At 41.3% G+C, this 12,897-nt stretch overlaps 1 long non-coding RNA gene across 2 annotated transcripts in view; it reads left to right on the plus strand.

The window, feature by feature from the left end:
- Positions 1–12,897, plus strand: part of LOC134350877 (uncharacterized) — an 80,241-nt gene that overhangs the window by 59,031 nt on the left and 8,313 nt on the right. For both annotated transcript variants that reach the window (XR_010019023.1, XR_010019022.1), the window contains exons 2-3: positions 11,591–11,750; positions 12,693–12,767. This is a non-coding gene — a long non-coding RNA (uncharacterized LOC134350877). The remainder of the gene's footprint in view (positions 1–11,590; positions 11,751–12,692; positions 12,768–12,897) is intronic.

Below are 12,897 nucleotides of genomic sequence, written 5' to 3' on the forward strand. Positions count from 1 at the left end.
CACGGCTAAACTAGCTAACTTGCATTTTATACCTCCTAACTTTTGTCTTAGATTCATCCACCCACGGGATTACGAACTTCTTACTATTTTCGGAATCTATCCCCACAAATGCTACCTGTCACTTCCAGCATATGCAATACCCCCACCCCCCGGTGCACAATATTGTTCAGCATTCTCAGTATTGTTCTCTGTAATATGTCGTCCAAGTGCCGGTTAGTTCAAAGTTGGTCGGTCATTCACTCAGTGTCTGAACTTGCTGAGCTCCGCGTCTCTGTTTTGCATACGTTTCATTCCGGCACCTTCCTGTCTTGTTCAGCATCGTGCTTGTAGGTTGGATTTTTATATCCCGTAGATACATTGGATATTGAGTTAATATCTTCAGCCTGCCATCCTTTAAACCTGTCAGACACTTACAAGAAAAAAAATACTTTCTGATTGGTTCATTCCAGATATTCGTCGATAAGACAGAAAGATGGGCCAATAGGTATTATCTAACGTAGGGAAGTGGAATCTATTAATGCCTTAGCATTAAATAGAGCGATTGACGAAGCCTCTTCAGCACTTGCAACCATATCAGACAGTCGGCAATACTGAGCAAAACCCCGAATGAATTTTGTGACATAAAAGGAATGATAAGCACTTGAAATATTTTATTCTGGGAAATAGAATTTCGACGGGCTGATTGTGTCCGAAATACCTTCTTACACATCCCAGTTTTTCTTTGTGTGTCAGAGAATATATGTGCACTAGTGCATGTATTTGCGTATCAGAGCAGACTGCGGGAGAATATGTGTCTATTAAAATATATGTGTGGGAGAGAGGGTGGATGCGGCAAATGTGAGTGTGAGAGCGCGAGGGAGAAACAGAGAGAGAGAGAGGTAGAGAGAGAGAGAGAGAGAGAGAGAGAGAACAGAGACATGGGGAGGGAGACATGGAGAGACAGGGCGGAGAGGTATACGAAACTGCACTTTGGAAGAGCTGTGTAGTTCATGCCTAGCTCGGATATTGTTTCCAAAAGTTTCTATTTGGCAGAATTGGTTTGTGCTCGACAGTCCGTAAGGCTTCGAAGCCTACCACACTGTCACGACAAATGAAAGTATAGTAAGGACGAGATGACGAAGGATTTAAGACGATTGAAAACTTACGCTTATGGCACGCCTTATATACGCATCCGATGAAGATGCACAACAGAATGAGCAGGGCCAGAACTTCAAACGCTATTGCCACGTAGCTCCTCATTCCTGCACGTTAACGACAATAATTAAACTTTAAATTACTATTGATAACTAACTTTCGGGAAAATTTCAGTATTAGTTGAATTATATGACTAAAGATTTTGAGTAAACTGTAATTATAAACAACGTTCAACATAGTAGAAATATGGACATTAAATATAACATAACGATGCTCCAAGAGCTGGTGAGAAGTCAGGCCTCCTGTAACAAATTATTTAGCTCCTGACCAGGTCAGTGTTGTGATGGGTACAAAATAGGCTGTCAGCATCCACCTTATCTCTACTGCTCACTGAGATATAGCTTTATTTAAGATCACTCCTCAGTCTCTTATGATCAAGAGCAATCGCCTCAAGTTTCTCCAGTGTCTCCTTGGAAATATGCTTGTGAAGCTATACCCCATAATTCGGGAACACTTAATCGAAATAAATATTGATCAATAAGCGAAATACTGTGAAGGAATGAGATTGAAACGCACAACAATTGTCAGATAGGGAATGCCATCTTCTGGTGAATCTTTCTCCCTCTGTACTGGATATCCAGAGTGAGATGGTTGGCGCAATACAATAGAACGCTATGATTTATTAGGAGGCATCGAGATGTCATAGGTCCCCATCTGCACTACACAACTAGTTATTTTAGACTCACAGGGCAATGTAGCATGGGGGGAATCCATTCGGCACAACCAATGTATGCCGACCATGGTTCCCACCCTGGGGGAAAGGCTGTTACCGTCCAAGTACCTATGCATCTCGTAATGTTAAACCCTCTATACGGTTGTCCTCATTTTTTATGCTCCAAGGAATAAAGACATAGCCTGGCCAACATCTGTCTCTGAGACCCTCTCGTCTTGGCAAAATCCTTGTAAGTGTTTTCTGCACACTCTCCAGTTTAACCATCTTTACTGCAATAGTGTGCCTAAAACTAAGCACAGTACTTCAAGTGACTCCTTACAAAAGGTTCATACAACGCAAACATACTGTCCTAACTCCTATGCTCAATGCCCTGACTCATTTCAGTCACGTTAATGGGCATTATTTTTCTAACATTCACTAGAGTGACGTTGCGAGCTCGCAAAACCTATTTTCTGGCTCGAATATTCTGAATTATTATCCAAAGGGAACGGTCGTAAACACGTCCATGTTAGAAAATCAGCACTCCGAACTGCTCTTCAGTTGTCAAAATCTTTGCACGGTAGTGTAGCGGTTACCACGATGGTATTACAACTCAAGGCATTCCAGAGTTCGGAATTAAATTCCGGTCCTGTTCTGTAAGGAGGCTCTGTACGTCTGCCTGATGAAACCTTGAGTTGGATTCTCTGGTTTCTTCCGACAGACCAAAGACGTACCGGTATGTTAATTGGTCATTGTCAATTGTCCTGCGAGTAGGTTAGGAGTAATCAGGGTTGTGGGGTCACTGGGACAACATGGCTCGAGGGTGCGTGTTGTATCACCGAGTAAATAAATAAATAAACACATGCATACATATTATCGGAAACAGCGATAAACGGCATTGATCTTGCCAAACAGGAGTAAGAACAGTGCTGATGCGCCATAGAATTCGATTACGGCTAATTTTTTGCCCAATATCGCCCTCTCAGCTCACACTTACCACGTCCGATGTAGCAATAAGAAGACGTGTACTGGTAGGTGGCTCTGCACTTATAGATCGTATCCCACCGGTTAAGAAATACCTCGCTCGACATATTCACGGTGAGCCGTTGGATGTTTCCTTTTACTTCATGTAGCCCACCTGGTCCAGTCCATCTGAGGGTGGGGAACGGAACTCCTCCGGAATAGTAGCAATCCAAGATGACGTAATCCCCCGAGTGATAGGAAGTGCATGATAAGTACGACAGGCGTCTAGCTGACGTGAATGATTTGTCTGAAATAAAGTGTGGGAAGCGGTTTAACGACTGTTCTAATTGTCTTTAAGGCAAGAGAAAGCGTACTGTGCCTGCTATCCACAGCAATATGCAGGAGGTCCGTATTGTGGTCAAGGTTATTCTACATCTGCAGGGCTAAATACTAATCAGGGACGTGCAACCGCCACGATTCTTCTAACTGATGAATCCTGTCTCGGGAAGAGGCAGTACAGAGGGGTGAATGTTGGATTATGCATTCGGGTTGGTTCAGTAAGCGAAATAAAGCAAAAATGTGAAAGATAATTGTCAAACCTGGAAAGACGAAAAAAAAGGACGAGAACAAATGAGAAGAAAATGCGACATATCTCCAGACTATACTGATTTGCCAATTATTCTCACATGCATCGAGATTTTTGCATCCCTTTCCTTCCGAGAAATTAATTACAACAGGGCATGGAGGCAGTAAAAGGAAAAACAATAACATAATGCAAAATTAAGGTTTACAGGAATTGAGAAAGTGCAGCACAGGCAGACATTCATTTGCAAATGTATATTGTGTGGTCGAAAACTGCCTCATCTCAATAGACAACCGTGTAATAATCTATAACAGCGGAACGAAATCTGTGATAGAAACAGTTCTTCAACCCGCTGGTTCACGTTTTCATGCTTTTGAATCTTCTGCCTGAGAGGAGAAAGGAGAAGATGTTTAAAATGAAGTTACTCGGGTTGTCGGGTTGCTGGGGCAGCGTGGCGTGAACAACCGGGAAGATAGAAATGATTTTTTTCTGTGCTCTTCAAATATATGATTTCTTTATTCTGAATCACTCAGCACTAACAAATTTCTTTACCGGTTGGTTTACTTAGTCCTGTCCCTCTCTTTCGATACAGAAAGCAAATTTCTACAATTCGCTTCCCTTGAAAATGCTTCTGTTGAATTTCGTTCAGTAAATTTCAGAATATAACAGTCAATTACATAGATAAACACCGTCTCTCAGCAACAGATCCCATCCCCCACTGCTCCTATCCATTAAACTTCCTTCCGTTAGCTTAACGGGTGCCTAATGATTAAAGTCACATTCCTTTCATTTCCACACACACTCTGCGTTAATCAGTCAACGCCTTTCCACTTCCCTCTACTCTGCAGTGGGAATATTTAGTAAGTGTTAACAACTTTTATCAAAATTTGAGAAAAAAATCTTGAACTCGCTAAGTGACGGTTAACGTCTTCAACGCAAATTTGCGGGGATAAATCTCGACTGTTACGACTTACAAATTCACAACACGTACTTAAAAAATAAATATCATTAGATCACTACCATCTAGTGAAACAGAGGGTGCTGTGTGACTTCATTTCTCGCATCAAGATCCGGACCTGTTTATTTGACAGATGTCATTCCATCTTAGAATTCTCATCAACCATTCACCCAGTATCGATCGCTGTTTGTGGAAGTGGATTTCGTTCACCATTTTCTCCTGTGTTCAACAGAGTCCTTGCTACCGAGCACTGTAGCAGATTCATAACAATTGAAAACGATGTGTTTTCGACCAAAGCCCTTAGTTAAACTGGCCTGAAATTTCTACTAAATCTTCCCTAACCATGACATATTGCACACTGCACAAGCCAGTATCTAAACTGCTTTTTTATGTTCGAAGGCTTTGTTCTGCTGCCTGTCAGTTTGTGTGAAAATTAGACTGTCAAGTTAACTACTTTCTGCTATATGTTTGCATAGGCGCCTGCAAGCTGTGTGGCAAATTTGCTATTGGGAGGGAATTCTGGGTATTGAACCAACGATCATTAAACTCCAGTTGACAGTTGAGCTGACTGTGAACTGAATAACTCGTGAAACACAAGAAAAATACAATCTCTCTCTGAGGTGTGTTGCGATTTTGTCAACATTTAATACTTACTTGTCCACTACAAAGGTTCGAAAAAACACGCGAATTCACAGCCAATTTGCCGCAGAGCCCTAAACTACAGGCTCGCCAAGTTGCTACGTTCGCTACGGTTGGTAATAATACTGTAAGTATTTTGAGTGTTACATGCAATATATTCTGCACCTTGGTCTAGAGGAACGTTGTTTCAGTTGGCGGTGTACATATATGAGGCTGATTGACAATAAACCTGAATTTGATGCTTAATCCTCCCTCCTTCAAAGTACCTAAGGTAACTTGAAGCGATTATTTCACCGTGTTACCACTATCTTGCAATAACTTGGGCAAATAGCATAAGATAAACTAGGTTTTTTTTCCCGAACTTGCTTACTTACTGTCTGCTACGCCACTGGGGTTTATTGCAGCAATGAAGTTCCTCCATCTTTGTCTGTATAGAAGGATTCTTCATTGCTCTTTTGTAAAATATTGGCAGTTAAGGTTGTTAACTCTGAGCTGAACGTCCCAACCTGGAGGACTGGTAGACCTCTGTTAGCCTGGCCTCTACCGTTTGACCTGTTTTGGCATGTGGCACCCTCCTAAGAGCCAAAGAACAAAGCCCAACATAGCTCTCCGGACCATTGAGACACGCAAGCCTCCAAACACTACAACAAATTTGTATTCCTCCTGGAGGTTTTGCCATACTTAATAACGAAATGTATCTATGCAACAGCACTTTCTCTACTCCTGCCGTTTCCGAACACGATAAATTTTGTTACTGCTCTGTCACTATTCTTACATAAAATAGTCGGAGAAGACATATGAGAGTTTAGTAACCTCAGCCTCCCCCAACACACACTGTTCACTCAGATGAAAACTCTTTCTTCGGTTCCGCTGATCTTTTACGATTCTTTAAAATGTCGGTTCCTTTCAGCATGGGTGTTCTAGAAATCCAATTGTTCTTTCAGAAAAGTAAGTGATTTTAAGGATTGTGAGGAGAAAGTACGAATATGGTATTGAGGTGCAGCCTCAGTGGATACATTATTGAATTAGTTTAAAACTCCAGGATATATTCCATATGTGGCCTCACCTACGTTCTGTGCTATTTATAACCAGATGCCGTGATTTCCACATTCCATCACGATTAGTACAATGGATTGTATTTTGTTTGTTTTCCCCATAACTTGCTACAGATATCTGCCAATTTCCGTGTCTGATGCAAGGGGCTCCCATTTACTCTGTACTGATGTCTCTGTTCAATAGACTTCGAATTTACATCCGACCCAGCACTCGGCTCAAGAGTTCTGCGTTATGCCGCAGGGTAAACTGCTTCCAAATCATGCACTCTTTTTTTTTTATACACAGGAAAAATATTCACACCTCTTACTAACAGCGGAAGGAATTGAACCCCGATCTTAACCCTGGCGCTGTGAAGCGTTAGACGAAGCGGCACGCTAAGGCTGGGTCGGGTTACCATGAGGAAAAGGAGACAGGCAATTATGAGAGGCATAGATGCCCTTGAGAGCCAAAATCTGCTTCCCATTTAAGCATTCCTAAACTAGAAGGAGTAGGTTTAAGGCGTGAAGAAGTAAGTCTAAAGTGGAACTGAATTGTTCTTTTTTGTTTCACACAAAGCATAACTGGTATCTGGAATGAGCTGCCCGAAGAAGTGGTAATAACAGGAAAAAAATGCATTTTGGAGGTTTTGGGATAGGTACTTGAATGAATATTTTACAGAGGGATGTGGATTTAATACAAATAAATGAAATTAGACCGAATAGGCCTAATTATCGATATGAAGCGATGGACCGAAGGGACTTTTACTCTTGTGTCAAGTTCTGACGTCTGAATCTATCATACTAATCTCATCAACCTTCGTGGATCCACTTCTGTTCCAACTTGTCTGTCTGAATGAAGGAAGACAATTATTTATATTGTGACCTCGGAACATTTTACACAAAACAGTTCACGTAATATGCCTTTGCTACTGTACTAGACCAATTCACAATACCTGACAAAGTACCACTTCCTCCTTAACTGCCCATTGTTCCAGCATACATGTCAGTCACACCTGCACGACAGCAGCCAGGTCAGACTGAACAATTAAACCTTGCCATATTCTACCGTTAAACAGGATTTGTTTTATACACACACACACACACACACACACACACACACACACCCCCACTCGCACGGGTCCTGACTGCGTATGCCTGCTTGTTTGTCAGCTTGGAACTGTCAATGTTCCAAGCCTACACCAGTATCACTTCTATACTTTTTTCCTACAATACATCGACGACTTATATCGGTGTTGTTTCCTGCACCCATACTAAACTTGTGGATTTCACCAACTTTGCCTCCAAATTGCACCCCCTCCTCAAATTTAGCTGGCCTATTTCTGACACCTCCTTCCCGTGACTCTATCTCACTGTGTCTATCTCTCAAGACAGTTTAACGATTGATATATTTTATAAACCCACTGATTCTTATAGCTACCTGGACTATACCTCTTCACGCCCTACACTTGTACAGTTGCCATTACTTCTCTCATCTCCTCCGTCTCCATCGCGTTAGTTCTCAGGATAAGGCTTTTCATTCCAGAAATAATGAGATGTCCTCCTTCTTTCAAGAAAAGGGCTTTCCCTCCTCCATCTTCAATGCTCCCCTCGGCCGCATCTCTTCAATTTGGTGCACGTCTGATCTCAGCCGATTATCCCGCCATCCCACCTGGGATGGGCTTTCTTTTGTCCGCAACTATCACTCCACTACCGTTCCTGCCCAGCACATAATTCTTTGTAACTTCCATCATCTCCAACGGGATCCAGCCACCAAGCACATCATTCCAGCTCCCCACATTCCGTTTTCCTCAGCTGTCGCTTATTACGCGACACACTTCTCTATTCGGCCTTCCCCATTGATTTCCCTCCTGTTACCTATCCTTGCAAGGGGAACAAGTATCACATATGCCCCGACGCCTCCTTCTTCATGACTATTCGGGCCCAAAAAAGTCCGTCCAGATGAGGCGATAATTCACCTTGAATCTGTTGGGTTCATCTTTTCTAACCGCTTTTTCCACTCTCGCCTTCTGTGTCTCGACAGGACCCGACGAAGAATGGCAGACCGCTTCGCCAAGCACCTATGCTCTGTCCGCCATAAGCACGGGATCTGCCAGTGGCCACCCATATGAATTCTACTTTCCATATCCATTCCGGTGTGCCAGTTCATTGTCTCCTATTCTGCTCCGATAAAGCCACACTCAGGTCACCTTATATTCCATCTCGATAGCTTTCAAACTGATGGCTTGAATATTGATTTCCCGAACTTCCGCTAATTGTTGAAACCACTCCCTCCCTCTGATGTGACAAACCTTTCCCTTTATTTCATGGTCTTCCACCCTTTCCTATCAGATTCCCCCTTTTCCAGCTCTTTATCTCTTTCATTAATCAACTTCCCAGTCTCCCAGTTTCACCTATCACCTACCCTCTTCTACTTCTTCCTCCCTTCCCCCCATCTTCTTACTCGAACCTCATCTTTTGTTTTTCCAGTCCCGATGAAGCATCTCGGCCCAAAACTTTAATAGTTTACGCTTCTCCATTCTCCAAAGCTGCCTGCCCTGTTGCTTGCCTCCCGCATTGTCCCTGTGTTTCTTAGGTTTCCGGCATCTGTCACTTTTCTCGTGTTTCTGTTAATTGTGTTCAAATATCCCTTTCGAAGTTTTCTGAACGTTTCGGTATGTCGCATCCACTGCTCGCATTTTGTATTTCATGCTGGCTATCATCTGAAGAACGTGTAGCAGATATTACGATTTGAGATCCATTGTAGAAATCTGTTTTGATTTCTGAACGTTCATTGGTGTTTTCTCAGAGCCTTGAAATTGTTTCTTCAATAAGTTCTGTCTCAACCGCTGCATTCGCATTGCGTGGTCTAAAGTTCCTTGTTAACTCTTTCTCCTGCAGTGTAAGTACTAACGGTGCATTTGCTACCTTAATACCATTCTCACGGAAATATACTTCGGAGAAGCAATGCATTACGACAACACGTAACCTCACCCGCCAGGCCCTGGTTGATTTTTGAATACTTATCTCGAAATATTTTGAAAACAACACCAATACACTCATTATACCTAATCCACTGTAAACCCTCAGATATAATTAATTCTGCCATGTGATGATTCGCCTTTCATTCTAATTAATGTGTGCGTTACTGCTTCTTACTGAGGTTTTTGGCTAAGTTTCCCCAAGTATTCTTAGCTCATCTCATGAACGAAGAGATAAAATAATTGTTTAATTTCTGTGCTGTTTCCATGTCCCAAAATATTTTTTTTCGTCCTCGGTCTCGATCTTTTATTTTCCAATCATTTTTTTTTCTTTTTACACACCCATAGAATGCTACGTTCTGCAAGGAAAAAAAAAAACTGAACTTCCCTTTGGAAATACATGGAGTTTAGTGATTATCCGTTTGCACCAACCACATCAGACAACACCTTTACTCAGTTAACTGTTTGCCCATTCTGACTTCTGAGATATGAAGATCACCAATTATTAACAGATCAAGTTCTTGCCCCATAAAAGACCGTTCTTACGTGTAAGACACACGGTGTTCAGGACGCCAATCAAAATCAGGACTCCCCTTGCCATGGTGTCGCTTTGCAAAAATGCACAATCCTGAAATTTCCTTTTCTTTTCTCTCCCTTCAGCTGTCGTTTACTGACGGGTTAAACAAGTCACCAACAGAAGATCATTTCTTCCCAAATTTCAGAGATGTATTCACGGTTATCTAGTTTCTCAGCTCCACCCACTCCAGCCCCCACAGATGTTTCTTACATTGCGAAAGCCGTTTTGCGTAAATTTGGCCATGTCTTGCGATCAACGACGAATAGCTGTTGTAATAAATTTTCATAAAAAATAACATTGTTCAGCCATATAACTTACTGTTCCATCAAGCAGTTCGATATTAAAGAAAATAATAAAAATGACGTGACAAATATTTCTCACACACCATTCGTCCCATTGCTCAGTTTACCATCCCCGGCCGAACATTCGACCCCACTTTCCTTCCGTTGCCAGGTAACCGCAGAGATAGAGAGAGAGAGGGAAAAAAAAGCATGCAACATTTGAGCAACATTGTGTTCCCGTTTTTTGTTTCCTATTCAGATTTGAGAAGCTAACCTGGTTTACTGTTGAATAGGAGGAAGTTGATTTCTATGGGGATATTGTTATATTCTGTTTTGATTATACCAGCTTTGTAGCCCTGTTCAGTCAAAGACGAGTTTATTGTGAGACGTACAAGTCTATCTGAGCATACATGCAATGCCACACTTACCTGCATCAACAATGCAGGCATAGAGCACCAAATACATAGTATTAACAAGAAAAAGAAGAAAATAAAAAAAAAATTATATAGCTTATACAAGAATGGAAAAAGAAACAGTTATAACAAAAACGGATAGATTAGTACAAAGTGATCAAAGTCATCACACAGTTACGAAACTATAATAATTAGGATTTTAACGTTTCGTTCAAGAAAGTTGTGTGTGTTGCCCGAAGAATATTTAGTGTTTTTGAACCCAGTGGTGTGGGACTTCAGGGTCCCGCACGGGTCGAATCTTTCGACCTCTTTTCTCTGGTGTCTTCTCTCTCAATCTCCCCTCGAACCAAAACCCCAAACTCAACTTCAGAGTCCCTCACCACAGAATCCTCCCTTTAATCAGGCCATCCTACTTGGATGGCAAACAATTTTCCTATCTCTTATCTTCAACTGTAACCCAAACAAGTAGCTTGCAGCAGCATAATAGTAAAAAAAAGAACCAGAGCATTACATAAATTTCACTAATTTGTCGGTATACCATTGGAACTTTATCATTTTGATGCGGCTCTGATCACGTGTGCTCTTGATATCAGCCCTTACACTGCGCTTGAGGGTAACAGGTAATCAAACGCATATAAAAAAGATTGACTCCCAATGATGTGTGGATGTGTGTGTGTGTGATGATTGCCCATCGTGTCTGACGATGACAGAAACGCCTTTGCACTGGGGCAGGTTCACTCTATAATTTTGAAACAGTTCTCATTTTAAATAATAGACAAGACGATATCATTTGAAAATAATACGTTGGGAGCAATTACTTTTGATATAAATTTATTTTGTTGCTTCATTTATAGTTGTACTTTGGTCTCCCTGTCACTAGCCTAGGTCTTTTTTCAGCATTGCAGTACCGTAAACGTCTGGACATGTGTGTGGCAATTTATTGTGCGCATGAGGAGGGGTTAGTAATGACTTGAAAGGTGGCGAAGAATGGCTGTCTGGACTTAGTGCATAAAATCTTCCAAGAAATAAAATGTAGCCATTAATTCAAAAGCAATCGTTTCCTAGGTTTAGTATTGGTTCACAGACAATGCCAAGCAGACAAGCAGGAAAACTTATTTACACGTGGCAGGTAAGATTCGTGATAACAAGCGGGTCTCGGCAGACAGCTGAAACCAATTGTAAATGATGATTCCATGGGCCTTGAGGGGGCGGTGTGGTGTGGAATCGATGAGTATGCATATGTGGTAGTGTGAATTGTGGGTCTGAAAAGATATATAGCACCTAAAATTATATATTATATATTCATTTTTTTTGACAGAGATGTGTGGAGACTTGGGGTGTCCATTCTGAAGCTCAGTTTTTAGTTACTTAGTTCACCAACTGTGGTGAAGCTCTTCTATTCGCTAATGAACCAGAAGCTTGAACGGCAATGACGCTGGAATATCGGAGGTCTATGGAGGATGACGAAGCGGAGTGGGGTGAGCTCTTGGAGTTGAAAACGTGGATTGGAATTTTTAATTGAGGCGTTGCACACACTGTCCTATCAGTACAGCATATTTTTAACCACAAAAAGCTGGAAACACAATGATCGACAGATTGCATATCTGTGGAAAGAGAAGAGATTGTAATGTTTTATGTCCAATCAATGATATCAGAACCCCATGTCAACATAAACTTACGCGGTTTTCGAAAAAAAAAAGATGATCGAGGTGTAATCCAATTTGGACTTGAAAAGAAATAAAGTCTGCAGGAGAGCAGGGATTTGTCAGAAATTTGCTCGAGGTGGCTGGAAGGCCAGGACTCGAGAATATTTTTCACTATTAAATGCCCAATTTAAAGGAAATTCAGTTGTAGAAAATAACAACAATTGTGATATATGACATTTTAAACGTATTGGAATTAGAGAGAACTATGACAACCGCAGTGACAGTAATTCATAAATATAATTATAACTGAATTAAACCTTTGTTCTAATCTGCATGCTTGCCTAACTTAAGCACAAACCCTAGCTGCATATGAAGAGCATGCAATTTCCTATTTCCCAAGGCAACGCCAATTTTCATAACACAATTGTGGAATTTCTTCAGGCGCAAAATGTGTGCATTTTTAATCTCACTTTGGTGCAAACTTTGCTGGTAAATGCCTTTAATTGAACATGCTGTCAACAACTAGTCCTGACAAGGGAAACACAAGTCCAATGACCAAGCGCGAGTTTCATAACTGTGAATAAAAGGGGGAAAAATGCAATCTAAAGTCCTCTTTTTAAGTCCTTATGGTTTATGGAGAGTTCTGCTTTATTGTTTGAAACTGCGGTCGTGCTTTCAACTTAGTTTATTTTTTTTAATATAAATGCTCAATGACGTCAGAGGCATTCAAAACAAATATAATTGAATGTGATGAATGCATTTTGTGTCTTACAGCATTCATTTCCTGGAGGATGGAATTACGAGCATTTGTGGCCCATCGCTATTAAGCCCGGGGAGTCTACTATCACTGTGAGTACTTCATAGGAAATTTCAAACTCAGTTTCAAAGAGCGAGTCCAGACTCAATTGTAGGATAAACTATGTGGGGATGACAGATTCTATCTCCCGAGAGGAATTAGTGAAACAGAGGGTGTTCTCAT

This window comes from Mobula hypostoma, chromosome 8 (genome assembly GCF_963921235.1).
Source record: "Mobula hypostoma chromosome 8, sMobHyp1.1, whole genome shotgun sequence".
In the NCBI taxonomy this organism is placed as follows: domain Eukaryota; kingdom Metazoa; phylum Chordata; class Chondrichthyes; order Myliobatiformes; family Myliobatidae; genus Mobula; species Mobula hypostoma.